The 14,724-nt window shown below is 46.3% G+C and overlaps 1 protein-coding gene across 2 annotated transcripts in view; it reads left to right on the top strand.

Annotated features, from left to right (window-relative positions):
* The first annotated feature begins 826 nt into the window (after nt 1-826).
* ELAPOR2 (endosome-lysosome associated apoptosis and autophagy regulator family member 2) overlaps nt 827-14,724 on the top strand; it is a 110,019-nt gene continuing 96,121 nt past the window's right edge. The window contains exon 1 of one of the 2 annotated variants that reach the window (XM_076358040.1): nt 827-847. The gene's annotated coding sequence lies outside the window, so the exon portion shown is untranslated. Of the gene's footprint in view, nt 848-3,932; nt 4,027-14,724 lie in introns of those variants that run through there. The other variant, XM_076358126.1, reaches the window with a different exon arrangement.

The following is a 14,724-nucleotide window of genomic DNA, read 5'->3' on the forward strand; positions in this document are numbered from 1 at the left end:
TTGAATTTCCAAAGAGCGTGAAGAGTTTGGGAATCTAAAAGTAAGAACGTGTACATGAGCAAGAGCATGTTAAGGCTATCTTGAACCGCGCTTAGCAAAGCACCAGGATGACACGATGTCTTGAAAGAATGTTAATTTTTATCTCAGCTAAGTATAACCTCGTGGAGAGTGCACAGATGACCAGGTTATATGGGAAAATATATGGTCCATAAGAAAAAGGAAATGTCTGAGCGAAACACACTGTGGTAGAGCCCACAGATAGATGTGTTGGCAAATTAAAAGAAGATGTTACCTTCTGTGGGAAAACCAGTTACCCTCGTAGGGGAATCAGGTCATTTAACCACGTGGAGAGTCACCACTGTTGGAAAATGGGACCCACCAAAGAAACTCCATTCAAATGCTTCGTATCGATTGCCTTTTCCAAAAGCCACAGTGAAATGCGAGTGCAGGCAAGGTCTTTGAAGAGTTTTCATCAGAAGCAGGAAGAGCGAAAAAGGGTTAATAGTTTTATTTACCCTGTGATGTATTCCCACGAAAGCCAATGTCAGCCTACAGGCCTGACTAATCCCGAGTGTAGTTACTAATTGCTGTCATCCAAACAGTAGCTGGCAGCCATTTAATTTTCCCTTTCACTTGGTGTCATTAACATCAGCGACATATGGCTGCCTCCCTGTCATGGCTAAATGGCTACTGGAGAAACCTACGGCTTGAGCTCTGCAAATATGAAAATCCACGATTAACTTTAAGCATCCCACTGATGTCAGGAAGAACTGTTTACAGACCTGGATCCTAAATGCTTGAAAGCTGTTGGGTTTTTCTGGGCACAGCTTACAACAACAGTACGAAGGTACACTTTTAAGAGCATCTTTTAACTTACACCAGACTAATGGAGAGGCACAATAAAACACAGGAAATTCTGGAGATGTAGCTTGAAACACATCTCACAGTTGTTGCAGTATAAATTATTACTTACTACTTAGCTTTCTTCCTTTCCTTTTCTTTTGTACTTCAACATAGTGGAGCAGGGCAATTGTTTTTAACTCAGATTGCATGATTCTTCTGAATTACTTTTGTATCCTCTCACTTGAATCAAAATATTAGGTCAAGATTTCAGATACAGGTCTCGAACCTCCCAGGTTCACTGCCTGCTATCTGCTTTTACTAGATTTAAAGATCCTTTAACTCTGCTGCCTTATATATAGGTGTTACTTTTTTTGTGTGTTACAGTTACGTGATGCTTCTCAAATCCAGCACTGCTTTCCTCTACCTCATTTGTTCATGTCTGTCTAAGCTGATTAATTTTTTAAATAGCACATTTTTTTTCTTCTGGCCTCATGCTTACTATGTACTGCAGAATTTTTGCCATACTGCCTTCAGGTAAGATTTGCAGGATTTAATATCACAGGCATTTCAGATCTTGTTCAAATAGCACAGCAACCGAAGTGACAACATTGCTTTTAAAGCTCAAGAAATTTCTGGACTTTCTGTCATCTGGAAACATAAAGCAAGACAAAAAAAATCTCAGATCTTAGTGATTTTTCTTGCTAGGAAGACAGCGAGTCCCACGGAGGACAGTAAATAATTTTTGGCCACATACAGCGGGCACTGAAGATGAGTATCTAGCTTTTTATTTGTAAATTGAGTTCTTCCCGTTCTGAGTTTAAAATTAAATAATTTAGTAAAACAAAAGGGTGACAGAGCAGCTGACAAAGCACACGCTGGTATTCGCTTTCCTCACCCATCCCCATGCCATACAGGAGGTCTGCTCACTTGAACTGACTCCTGCCGTTGCTGTATTAGTGGCCCCGTTGCCTTCTTGAGGGTCCCTGGGAATCAGTAGTACTTTGGGGGCAGTAACCCTCATATTGCAGAAAGCAATTCTGCAAGCAGCCCCTGCCAGGTCTGCTTCCCGCCCTGAATTTTTATTCAAGGCCAACAACGGCAGCAAGAAGTGCACTTTTCTGGAAGTTGACCTTATATCCATTTTCCTTGTACAAAAGACAGGCTGAATCCAACCGATTCAGAGATTTCTTCTCTGTATTTTCAGGGTGACTCCCTTGCTGCATGTCTAGGAGTGCCTGCAGCTTTGTGTGTTTTATTTTAGCAAATGTAAAGAGAATCGCTGCTCCAGCTGAAATCAGTGTTCCTCAAACATTGGATTTTATCCCACAGTTAAAGTGAGCAATGAATCCTTGGGAATGACTTTGTGATCTACCTGGTCCAGGAGCACAAAATATAAAGCAGCATCGCAGTTTTTATCCTGTTCTCCATTTTTTCTGGAAAGATTTTGACTTTTTCGTGGAAGTTTACACAAGCTGTTTCATTTGGCACCCCGGTGAAGGATGGGGACCATCAGTGGAAGAACTGATAACCTATTTTCCTTCCTCCAGCTAGAGCTAAAAGCAGAGCAAGGCTCGGTATGAGAACAAAGGGAAATTTCAAACTTGTCTCCGTTAGCAGAGCGTCGCAGAGCTCCCTCCAGACTGCTCCAGCAAGGGCCTCAAACGACATAAAATGAGCAAATGAATCCATTTTTGTGTTAGTGTACAGTTGCAGCAATGACACCAGCCAGGGATGGTGAGGGGTTACGCGACGTAGGCAAATATCTGACTCTACCCTTATACTCCTCATCTCTTTTCAAGAGGTGAATAAAGGCTGAGTCAAACCTGGATCACAGTGAGCAGGAGTTGCAGTAAAATCGCCAAAAAAAAAGTCACTCAACAAATTAGAAGTAAAAAAAAAAAGGGGCTATGTATTGGAGTTTGAAAAGGTAGATCAATAGGGACAGGAACATAATGTGCTAGCGATGAGGAGTGCTGTGTCTGTGCTGGGTTTTGCTGGTTAGATAAGAGGAGGCAGAAAGGAAGGAAGAGGCAGGAGGGAGCAGGAAAGTGAGCAGGTTTGGCAGAGATGCCAGCGGGGCAGAGGACTGTCAGTGCCTGAGGCAGCAAAACGCTTCTTTAGGAATGAGTAGCTGGACATTGCTGGGGAAGGAGAGACAAAATCCGGACTGAAAGGCAACCGCTGAGGGAGAAGTCCATATAATTCTGGGGATAATAATAATCTGGGTCAGGCCATGAATAGGCTGCTCTCCCATCCCACGGAGGAGGGTCGCTGTCGTGGTCTGGCGAGGAGGCGAGCAGCCCATCTTTCATCCCGCCTGGCGGGATCCCACCTTAAGGGGGGACACGACATCCTTAGCACCGGCGGAGCAGGCAGATGGGTGCGAGCACCCCGCATCGCCTGGCGCTGCCATGCACAAGGACGGGGAGCAGAGGTGCCAGCAGCCAAGCGAGGGATGATGGGGGCTGCAGGCCAGCATCCCGCAGGAGGGGCAGGGCAGGGGGATTTCACCCCCCCCCAGGCGCCGCTCCCACCCCAGAGCCTTTTGAGGGCGGGGAGGTCCAACCAAGGGATGCTGTCGTGCTCCCCCAGCAGGGCCGGGGCTGCCGGGCGGTGCCTGCGAGGTTTCACCCCCCGGTGCCGCTCCCACCCCAGAGCCTTTGGGGCCAGGGAGATGCAACCTGGAGGGTCCTGCCGCGCTCCCGCTTGCCACGCCGGGGCTGGACGAGCCTCGGCAGCATGCGCCTGCGCTGCCTGCCTGCCTGCCTGCCTACCTTCCTCCTCCTCCTCCTCCTCCCCCCCCTCCCGGCCCCTCCTCCCGGCTTTGGCGGTGCCGGCTGCCGGGAGCGGGCGGCCGGCGGGGCCGCTGCCGTCCGTGCCAGCCCCCGGGGTTATGCCCGGCTGCAGGCGGGGCGCAGGGCCAGGGGCAGCCCGACCCGCCGGCCGCGGCCAGGGCAGGGAGGTCTCCGGCAGGGGCAGGGGGCGGTGAGCCCCCCTCCCCCCCCCCCCGCCCCCGGGTGCGGCGCGGGGAAGGGGTGCGCGGGCGCTCCGCGGCGGGGGCGGAGGATGAGGATGAGGATGCGGCGGGCCGGAGCGGAGCGGGGGTACCCGGGCAGCGCCTGGGTGTGCTGCTGGCTGCTGGGCTGGCAGGCGGCCGCCTTGCAGCTGCCGCCCTGCGAAGAGGTGAGATTTTCCTCCTCCTCTGGGGTTTTCCCCATCCATAGGGGCGGGGGGGATGCACCGGCTCGGGTGGAGGGTGGCACCCCAGGAGGGGGGTATGGCTGGTTGTTGCTGCTCCCCCAGGGCTGTTCGTGGGACGACAAGAGGGGTCGGACCCGCGGAGAAGGACCCTCCGCCGCGGTGCTGCCGGGGGCTCTGCGGGGCGGCCGAGCCCCCCCCCGCATCACGCGTGGAGTGGCCCCCTTAGCCGTCGGTCGTGAAGTCCCCCCCCCCGGTTGTTGCTGCTCCCTCCGGTGCGTGGAAATAGCAGAGCCCCCCTCCAAAGGAGGGGGACTCGGCTGGCCTCGCTGCTTTTCTAAATACCGTGTTAAATCAGTGCAAAAGGGGGAGAGTAAGGAGGGGGGGTGGTGAAGCTGTCCCGACCCCCCTGTGTCAGCCCGGGGTGTCCTAGGCTGAGCCGAGTGTGTGACATGGGGAGAGAAACTTTCTGCCTTTCTCCTACTGTAAAAACCCGAAACAGGAGGGACGCGGTGTCTTTGGAGCAGGGAACGGTCTGCAGGGCTGTGCAGGATGCGGGAGCTGAGGCTGCCGGACAGGGATGCCCAGCCCTGGGCCGGCTCCGGGTGGCCCAGAAGGAGCCCTGATGGAGGGGACAGAGGCTGAACCTCTGCTCCAGGGTTTCCATCCTTACTCCTACGTGCAGGTAGATCCTCTCTGCTACTTTTCAAGAGCAACTGGGTCTTTCCTGTGTTTTAAATGTAGGTGTAGGGGTGAGGAGGCTAGGTACCACCTTCCCATACAGGTCTCGGTGGCCGGGGCACTGCTCTAGCACGCAGAAACCTGCAAGCGGGTTGACAGTGGTCAGTCCCCTTTCTCCTCTCCGAGGATGCTCCGGGAACAGAGCTTCCTCACCTCTCCTACTGCAGTTGCACTGTTTAGCAAGAAATAATTTGTATATCCTCAGACTGAATTGGGGGTGGGTGACTGCAGCCAGGTCGGAGCACTTGGCTGGCGAAGGGTCCTGATCCATGCTTGGGGGCTATTGCAGTATGGGACCTCCTCGGCTGGGGGTGCAGAAGCCCATGTCTCCTTCCTGTGGTGAAAGAGGGCATCCCTGACCTGGGGAGTATTCCCTCTTTGCCTGTTGAATCTACTTTTTGTCTTCCAAGTAGCAGAGCTTTAGTGGGAGAGCTCAGTGTTAGTCTAGCGTGGGAAATCTTGCAGCAGGGGGACATGTGGGATACCCAAATCGGTGGCTGTTTCTCCTAAATGTCGGTCATCCTCAGAGAGGGGGATTTATGTAGCCACCTGCTTTGAATTACCTATCTCTCTTTTCAGCTAGTGAAGGGAAACAGGACCTTCTAGAGCTGATCTCATCCTAAAGTCTTTGCTTAAAAAAATGAACCTCTGCAGATGGTTAAAGGTGACATCTGAATTTCAGCAGAGGTACCAAAGATGTAGAGCTGCTATTTTGAGCATTACATACCGGGCTTTAGGCATGCAAATTCTTTCCTGAGCCCCAATTCTGTGCCCCTTTGGATCTGGACCCGAGTGCTTTTGCTTTCTTTTCAGAAGGATGGACAATGTTGTTTTACTTTAGTTTCACTTGAATACTCTTTGAGACAGAGACATCCCTCGCTCATGTGATTAAAAAGCTGTACGTTACGTGTGCTGGTGTGTGTGTGTGTGCAGCCATGCAACCATATGTCCCAGGGAATATAATTACAAACATGTCTGGATGGAGAGGGGAAAAAAAAAAAAGCTTGCAAAGAACCAGGGTAGCAGATCAGCTGATTTACAAAAGGGAAGAACAAAAGTTAATAGTTCATGTAAAACATGGCTAATATCTGTCTATTATGTGTCATCTCAAAACTTTGCCATGTGCCCTAATTCAGCCTAATTTGAGCGATCTGGGTGTATTGCCATTAAAATCACAACAGCTCCCGTTGCGATTGACTCCGGTTTGGGCAGACTCAGGGATGAAGTCACGCAATGGGAAAGCACAGCCTGTTAGAGGGTATTGCAGTCCTTTGAAGGCTTGGTAAAGGTCTTATTGTTTTATACCCAAAAAGCTTGAGAAGCACAAGGCTTAATGCACAGGCAGGTAGTTCATTTTGAATCTCTAGGGGATCTTTCCTTTAGCTGCACTTTTTTTTTCCTCCTTCCTTGGCAGCTTGTTTTTCTGTTTCCTCACCGTTATGAGAAATACGGATATCTGCCAGTTTGTGAGATTTCTGCGCTGGTACAGCATTTGGAGCAGTGGGATCTCTGGCTATGCCTGAGGCTCCATGGTGCTCTGATAACATAGATAGTAAGAATAATAATGTATAGCAATGTCACTTTCCAGAAACCCTTTTGTCATTGGCTTCTTTCATCAGGGACTGTAGTAGTTCAGCACTTTAGGAAAGGTATGTTTGTGCTGCAAATCAAATGTACGAGCAGCTTGAATGAGTATTTCCGTGGGTTTTTGGAGTAAATTGATATAGGCATGAGCTTCTGGCATCACAGCGTTTGGTCCAGGCTATGATGCCCATTCACATCATGAGCTTTCCCCGAGCTCTGCGATGCCAACAGCTAGTTTGAAGGTGAGTTAGGCGCATCTTCAAGAGGCGGAGGCAGGCTCTGGGCTTGGATGGCTGGGGTACCTCTGGGGTGCGGACGCTGGGGAGACCCACTGCTGTATCCTGTGCTTCTGGTGACTTGGTAACTCGGATTAGGACAGTGGTAGAAGAATAACTGCTTGGTGAACTCTTTCTGCTTATGCCAACGATGAACAGGATGTTAATGCAAGTGTTTCATGTGTTGCATAAATTATGACTTCGAGTGGAGTTGACGACACCCATGTTTTGCTGGTATTAAAGGCACATTCAGCTATTATGGAAATGATGAGATGTTCATGCCCATCCCCCTGCCACTGCAGGGAACATCTTTGTTGCATCTCATTTTGAAGTGTTTGGCGCTTTTTCTAAACTTTTCAGCTGAATGGGTCTTCTTCAGCTTCCCCTTAGAGACTCGCCCAAATCTGAACAGATTTTGCTTTTAGGACATTTTAACTGATACTCAGCCTAGATGGATCTTTTCTTCATTTAATCATTCCTTTTCCTCTGTTGTTTGTGCAACCATAAAAAAAATTACTGAATGACTCTTCTCTTACTTCCCATTCAGCCAAGTTGTTTGCTAAGAGAGATATGGAGTATCTGAGCTGCTGGCAAAAATGTTTTCTTTCACATACCCCGTTCGACTCTCAGTTACTATGCAGATTGAGAGCAAACACATACGGTTTTGATACAGATAATAAATGTGATTCTGCTACATTGGATGGTTTACCTGCCGTTTCAGTAGGCAGGTAAACCAAATATAGAATTATAAAGTGACTACGTGAAGAGAAAGGGTAATGCTAAATGCCTTCTATAAGGGAAAGTATTTTTGTACTAGTCTGCTGGAATACTTCTGGAGAAGATAGAAATGATAGAAGAAATTTATTTGGACAATGAAAAAATCTTCTATAAAATCACTTGCAAGACAAAACCAACGAAGTCTTAAGGGGGAAGGGGAAGCATGAACTTTAAACTGAGTCAGGTACGGTAGATTAAATATATTGAAATAATGTCAATTTTCATGGTCGTAATGATTCAAGAATAAGAAAATTAGGCACGGTGGAAACTGCTATAACAGACCATAAACTCAAAAGACTGGTAGACATTAAACCACACAAGATTGCATTTCTTCCACCATCAAACACCACTTGATCATTCAGGATGAGTATTTATCATCTGTAAAAAAGCCCATGATTTTATTTTCTTCCCCCTCTCCCCTCCTTTATTCCTCATAGCTTGTGTAGATTTAGAGAGGGCAAGCAAGGACAGGAGCTCTGCTGGGATTCCTGACACATCCATGCATGGTGCCGGTGGGGACCATCAGCAAGCCGGGTGCCGGGATGGGTGTACGCAGTGATTTGGGTTGTCCGCTGCCTCCTCTGGGCCATGTTTTCCACCGGCTGTTGGTTGGGAAAAATTTAGCAGTACTGTGCATTGCTTTATGGCAGCTGATGACCTGGGTCAGAAACGCTGGAATCGCTTGAAAGGAAACCCTTGCCTGCGAGTCTGACCCTGTGCTCAGCGAAGACGTTGGCAGAGCTCCCACCGACTGCAACAACCACGGGGCAGAGCCAGGGGTTATCAGGACTCAGGGCTCACTCGGTGGGCAATGGGGAGATGCCATCAGAGCAGGCTTCCCCCACGTCCTATGTGTAAGTCGCTGTTGACACTTGCTGAAGAAAGTGGTAAGAACCAGTTAAGTAGAAAAAAAATAATAAAAAGTGGAGAATAGATAAGGGTTGATAACAAGAAAGGCAGCCTTGAACTCCTCATGCTTGAGATAGGAAAGAAACAGTGTTTGGGAACAGCTCAGGGAACAGGTCCTGTGTGTCTCCCAGACATTGCCAAGGTTTTTCTAGGGGCTGCTACTGCAAAGGTCCTGTGCTGGTATCCAGCATGGCTGTGTCTTTCCTAACTCATACACCTACTTGGAAAAGCATGTCCCTCCCACTCCCCCTTGGTAATATTTTAGCTGTTATCCCGGACCTGAAAATCTGTTTAGGTTTTGGTTGCTGGTAGTGGAAACATTTTGGTTTTCAGTCTTTTGAAAGAGAAACTCTGCTTTTGAAGAAGAGGAATAGTTAAAAACTCTTTTCTTGACACCTCCTTTAAAAAAAACCACAAAACTTTCAATTACAAAACATTAGCCAAATCTAGTAACGACCTTGTTTTGCAAGCATTGTGATGCTCACTTTTATAAATAGTGCCAGGCAGTAATCGCTGTACACTTGGGACAAGGGCTCACAGCTGATTTAAGATGATCTAAGATGACATGTGCAGCCGAGCTGCCGGATCCCCTGCATCGGTGCTGGCGATCCTGACACCGTGTGCTGAGTCAGAGCAACCGTGGATTCGGCTGAAAACTAACCTGCCAAAAAAAAAAAGAGAAAAAAAAAGGAAAAGGGTGAGCGTTTACCTGGGTGAATGGCAGAGATGGCTCAGTGTTTAGTTGCTGGGGGGCTAGAAGTATTGCAGAAGGCTGATCCCCTCTTATTTTAGTTCCAGAACATAAAATTTTGGTCGGATGGAGGTAGCCTGGATTTACACTGAGATAACGGCAAGGGGATTGTATTTCCTGATGTAGGAAGAAGAAAATGAGAGATGTGTGTGTTAAAGGAGTGAAAGAATTGTATTGTTGCTCTCCGTTGTGGAGGTCTGTGCTCTGGCTTCAGAGATGCAAGTGCTGTCTCTGCAAGGAAAGGGGTGTTTGCTGGCTGTAAAGTATGTTTTCAATGAAAAAAAAAAATAATTTCAGATGATGGACTATTCCCAACTAGAAAATTTCTTTGAGAGAGAATTTTTACTGCTACAAGGAGAGGGCAAATGACTCATCCCATTTTCCCTTGCTGATATGGCATTAACCTCTCTTATCTGTTAGTGTTTTGTGGTCAAGAAATACAACACATAACAGAGATGGTTTATGGTGATATTTGAAGATTATTGGAAAGTACCTACAAAAATTGATAGGGACTTTATTATTTCATGATGAAAATGCTGGGAAGCTCAATTTTCGTTTAGATTTCATTCCACCTTAGAGGTACAAATATTTTCCAGGGATAATCCACAGGAAAGTGGCTCCAGGGTGTTTGGGATTGGTTAAAAGGACATGCCCATCCTGCCGAATACAGGAGCATCAGGAGAAGAGATTCATGTAAGCAGGGAGAGATGGTCCATGACACTGGACAGATCTCTGCCCCTCTTCTAGTTACCAAGGTAGACACAGCCAAAAGAACTATTTTCTATATAATAATTACCAATGTGGGTTACTAATGCTAATTTTATAATCCAGTTTGATGAAAAAAACGAGCTTCGGGGAAAGGGTGAACTTTCCCTCTGAGGTTGGAACTGACCTGAACGTGCTTAGAGGTATTTTTGATGTAATGAATATGGTCAGAAAATTGAAAAACATCAGATAACCAAGCTAGAGGAAGAAGCTATGGGGAGTGCAAAACCTAAAGATGCCATTAATATAATTGCTGCTGGCTTGGTAAAATACAGTATACATTTAATAGCAGAGAAATCAGTGTCTAAATTGATCGTACTGTCCCAGAAAACTAAAAGGCACTGAGGTGGCGACTTTTAGCAGCAAACTCAAGGGTAAAGGTCATTTAGACCTCAGCTATTGACTCTTAAAGTGTTAATTTTCCATAGCGTTTCTTGTGGCATGTGAAATCCTTCTGGTTTTGTACTTACTCTCTGAAGTTTCTGAAAGGAAGATTTTCACACAGGCTGGCTGTGTTTTATACACACATAGGGGTGGTGCCATATCTTTTGAGAGATGTACGTCAGAAATGGATGACTTCTGATTTTTCCCAGGCTTTTATATCCATGGATCCCTCCTGCTGGCAGGTCAACAGTGCTGATCAAATGCTGCTTGTTTCTGGTTAGCTGCTTTTTATCTCCAGCTCTGTGGTTCCTTAAAGCAAATGAAGGAAAAGAAAGATTTCCCAAGACAGTTCTTTTCTTCTCTCTTTTGTTTGGCCTTATTTAATCTAATTTTTTAAAAATTCAGACTTCTCTTGAAAGGAAAGAAACAGGGGCCCTAACCAGACACCTTTACAGCAGGTTTTATGCTTGCATGGAGGGAATATGAGCTGATGTGCATCTCAGGGATGCTGGGGGAGGCTGCTCAGTAGAATTGGAGTGGAGAAACGATTTAGCTCTTCACACCGCACCTTTCTTGGCAAGCACCTGCCCTGCAAACCTGCTGATGAGCAGCTTGTCTTGCCTTGTGACAAATGTCAAGCGTCCTGGTTAGTAAGATAATGGCTATCTCCCCTAGAGATGCTCAAGTAACGGCTGAACCCAGGCCAACTGTCTCCTCTTCCAGAAGACCAGACAGGGTGACTCTGTCGATTCATGCTTGGTTTTGATGCTGAATATAGGATTCACCAGGACTCTGAATTCTCCTTTTTTTGGCTGGAAGCCCACTGTGCTCTGTGTTAGCCTCTGCATGGCGAGAGGCAGGGGATCCAGAGGTGTTGCTCAATCCTGCACCAAAGCAACATGTCCTGTTAGTGTCAAGGCATCATTTTAGGGATGCACAGACCAGGTATCACAAATAGTTCAGCACTGAGCCCTGCACTGCTACTGAAATAGCTGTGATCGATGATCAGATTCCCATTCACCCTAGCTAAGAGGAGCCGTAACGTAAAAAACAAGCAATTCCTGCATCTTTTTGTTTTGCAGTATTTTTAACTGCACTTAAAGCCAACCCTTCTTAAATGTTTGCTGGCTTCTCTGAAGTGTCATCGCTTTTCAGTTCCAGCTTTTAAATTAAAAAAAAAAGAAGCTGGTTTGCAGCATTACCCATTGTGATACTGACCTGCTAATCTCTTGAACTGCTTTGCTAAACAAGGGAAAAGATTTCCTTAAAGCCTCATCATGTGGTTATGCAGGAATCGCAGCTTTCATTGAAAAAGGGGGGAAAAGAAAAGGTAAGTAAGTCAGCTCCTTAGTATTGCAGAGAAGAGTTGGAAAATGTGAACTTTGAAAAGCAAAAATCTGGAAAGTTAAATGAACTGGAGCTAAGTTGCATAGTGTTTTAAGGTCCTGTGGCACTTAATTTAAGTTGCATGAATTTGATGGGGTGGAAGCAACGATGCCCGATTCAAGGTTTTGGGAGGCTTTATGTGACTGTTATTGAAAGTACAATTTGATTAACAAACTTTGCCATTATTCAACTTTAGCATTTCCGCTGTAGATAGTGTGATGGGGAGACCCAGTGGCACCTCATTGGGCACCATGCATGCTGGAAATAAAAGTAAATTATTGGGGCGATATCCTGCTTTCATAGGCAGTCTCTAACCTGCTAAACATGACAGGCCCAGAGTGCTCTGGTCCTCGGACTGCTCAGATCACCCCAAGGTTTGTTAGTGTGTTCCCTGGCATGGATTTGGCCATGAAAGCCGGCACGGGATGGGACATTGCAGTAGAAGCTGTGGATGAACTCCCACAGTAGTCCTCCAGTTGGACAATAAAGATAAGTGGAGGCAGTTTTGTCATGGGATGACTATAACTGGATACAGTTACTTGAATACCTACCACGTTAGGAGGGCATGTAGCACCCTCATAGTTCTTCAGGACAGCAGAAAATCAGTGTGGACAGAAAACTTGCTCCAGTGATCCATGCATAGTCCAAGCATGAGATCCTGGTGTTGTGGAAGTAGCTGAGCACTGGGCAGAACCAACATTTCATACCGTGAAAAGGACTTGCCTTGCTTTTAACTGTACAAGTTAGGCATCTAGTCTGACCTAAATGTCTAGTTGTCAAGACAGAGACAATCACCCTTCAAGACTAATTTTTCCTGTCCTGAAAGGGTGGTGTGATTTTTCTGCTGAATGTGCCCGTTTTCTTCCACTGACTACAGAGGGACTCTGGCTTATGTCAGGTAGATGCTCAACTTCTAGTTATCTAAAGTAAAATAAAATTGATCTGGACCCATCAGTGGAATTAATCTCCACTGTAACCGATTTACATTAGCTGTTACGCAAGCTACAAGGTTGCTTTGCAGCGCTCTGTAAGCTGCAGGGGTGAAGGTGTTTTGATAAGGCTGGGACATCGCAGTGGTGGAGCTAGGTCTCCGCAGTGACCTAATTACACTGGAGAAGGGACCTAAATCTTTGCCTCTGAACTGCTGAATTAAAATGGAAACGCAGCAAGAGCACAGCCTTGGTCCTTAGTTCTGGAGAGCTGTTTGTGAGTAAAGAGTTTTATTGTTTTGCCTTGTAGCAGCTTCCTACCAAAGGCGTGTTATCACACAGCAGAGTCCCTTCCTATCCAGGGAATAATTAACATCAAGCTCATGCCAGTGTAAATTTCTGTCTATGATATATGCAGGATTAAACCTAACATGTAAGCTTGCATGCAATGATCACCTTGTAATTTATTGCAACTGTTTGTCAAATGGGCTAGACCTTGTATCTGGATTTAATTTCCCAGTGCAAAAAGGCGGGTGGTCAATTTATGATTGCTTACAATGTGCATGATTACAGGCTGACTGCATTACCCGGGCAGGAAAACCAGCTATGAATGCATTTCTTTCTTCATGTTGTAGACTGGATCATATCTCATGGGTGCAATCAATAGCAAGGGACAGCTCAGGACCCATGCCTGAGCAAAACTCTCCTCTCTTCCTTGTCCTGCCTTTCCCCTGCTCTGTGGGCTGATGAGTCACTGCTAATTGATTTGACTGATGCAACCTTTGCAATAACGCATTACCCTGCCCCTTGTAGAGGGATTAATGGTGCTGCAGCCAAAGCTCTGCCTACTGCTGTCACCCCCCGGCTCATACCTCAACCTAGCCTTGGTGCTACGTGAGAGGGAAGCTTGTAGCTCCAGGCACCATCTGGCTGCTAGAAATGCTAACAAATTTGGATCTGTAGCTGCCTAAAAAGCTGCCTTAGCCCTATGGGTAAATCTGGACTTCCGAAGTGTGCACTGAGCAGGGCTTGACTAGACCCTGTTACTGGAGCTCATTTTGACAGGGGTTAGCAGCGTGCGTACAGAGAAGAGTCTAGGAGCTGAATGCAGCCGATAGCCGAGTAAAATCTAAAAGATGCATTTTCTTCATCATTTGCTTAGCTCAGGCTGCCTTGGGCTGCTAGCTTGTCCTTGGTTTTATTTATTAGTTATTCTTGCAATGGAAACGGACTCTGTGGGCTTGGAGGCAACCCAAGAGGGCAACACTGGATGAGGCTTCCTTATAAGAATATACGGTTACATATTTTTCTTGTCAGGCTGTGATTTAAGTTCTTGCTTCGTTCAATGAACAGGGTTATTTTGGACACATAATAGAGTTAAGCACTCACAAAGGGCATGATCCTGTCCTGAGAGAAGTGGTTGCAAGTCAGGCAGAAGTTCCTGAGCTAAACCTCCCAAACGTGACCTCCCTCTGAGGTGTCACAGGTGTCATCAGTCTCTTTTTTGTCTCCCCCCCCCCCCCCAAAAAAAGGAATATTCATAAAAACATGCAGCATTCCCAAAGTTGAGTATCGATGAAGATTCAGCTAAAAATTGTAAAAAATGTCTTATTTGCTGTGGGTTGCTTTTTTTTTTCCTGTTTGAAAATATTCAGACATCTGGTCATCAAACAAATAAAATGCTGCATGATATTGGCAGGAAAGCATACACTGAAAAACAACTAATGCAAGAAGGAAACAGTTCACAGTTTTTCTGTATTCTGGTGGGTTTTGGTTTTGCAATTTTTCCCCCCCACAGAAGACTCCTGAGTTAAATTTGTATTTGTAAAAAGCAGAATCTGGACATGATCTTCATATAAGTAAATGCAGCTTTGGCAAAGCCTAAAGTCAATAAAAATATTTCTATTTTTACTTCCCCCCAAGGATTAATTAGGCTCAGTGAAAGAAGCACACCTTTTCTTCATTATCAGAACCCTCACTTTGCACTGTTGTATGTAAGTGTACCAGTTAAAGTCCTGGTTAGAAACACGTTTTCTGTCAATGTGACCACTTTGGTTAAAATCCTGTCTTGAAGAAATTACGTGAGTTCAAGTGCTAGTGCAAATCATTTGTATTGACACAGAAGTGACTAATACCTGTAGCTCTTGTCTCTCTTCTTTTGGGGACTATATATATTGGTAGA

This window comes from Aptenodytes patagonicus, chromosome 1 (assembly GCF_965638725.1).
Source record: "Aptenodytes patagonicus chromosome 1, bAptPat1.pri.cur, whole genome shotgun sequence".
Lineage (NCBI taxonomy): Eukaryota > Metazoa > Chordata > Aves > Sphenisciformes > Spheniscidae > Aptenodytes > Aptenodytes patagonicus.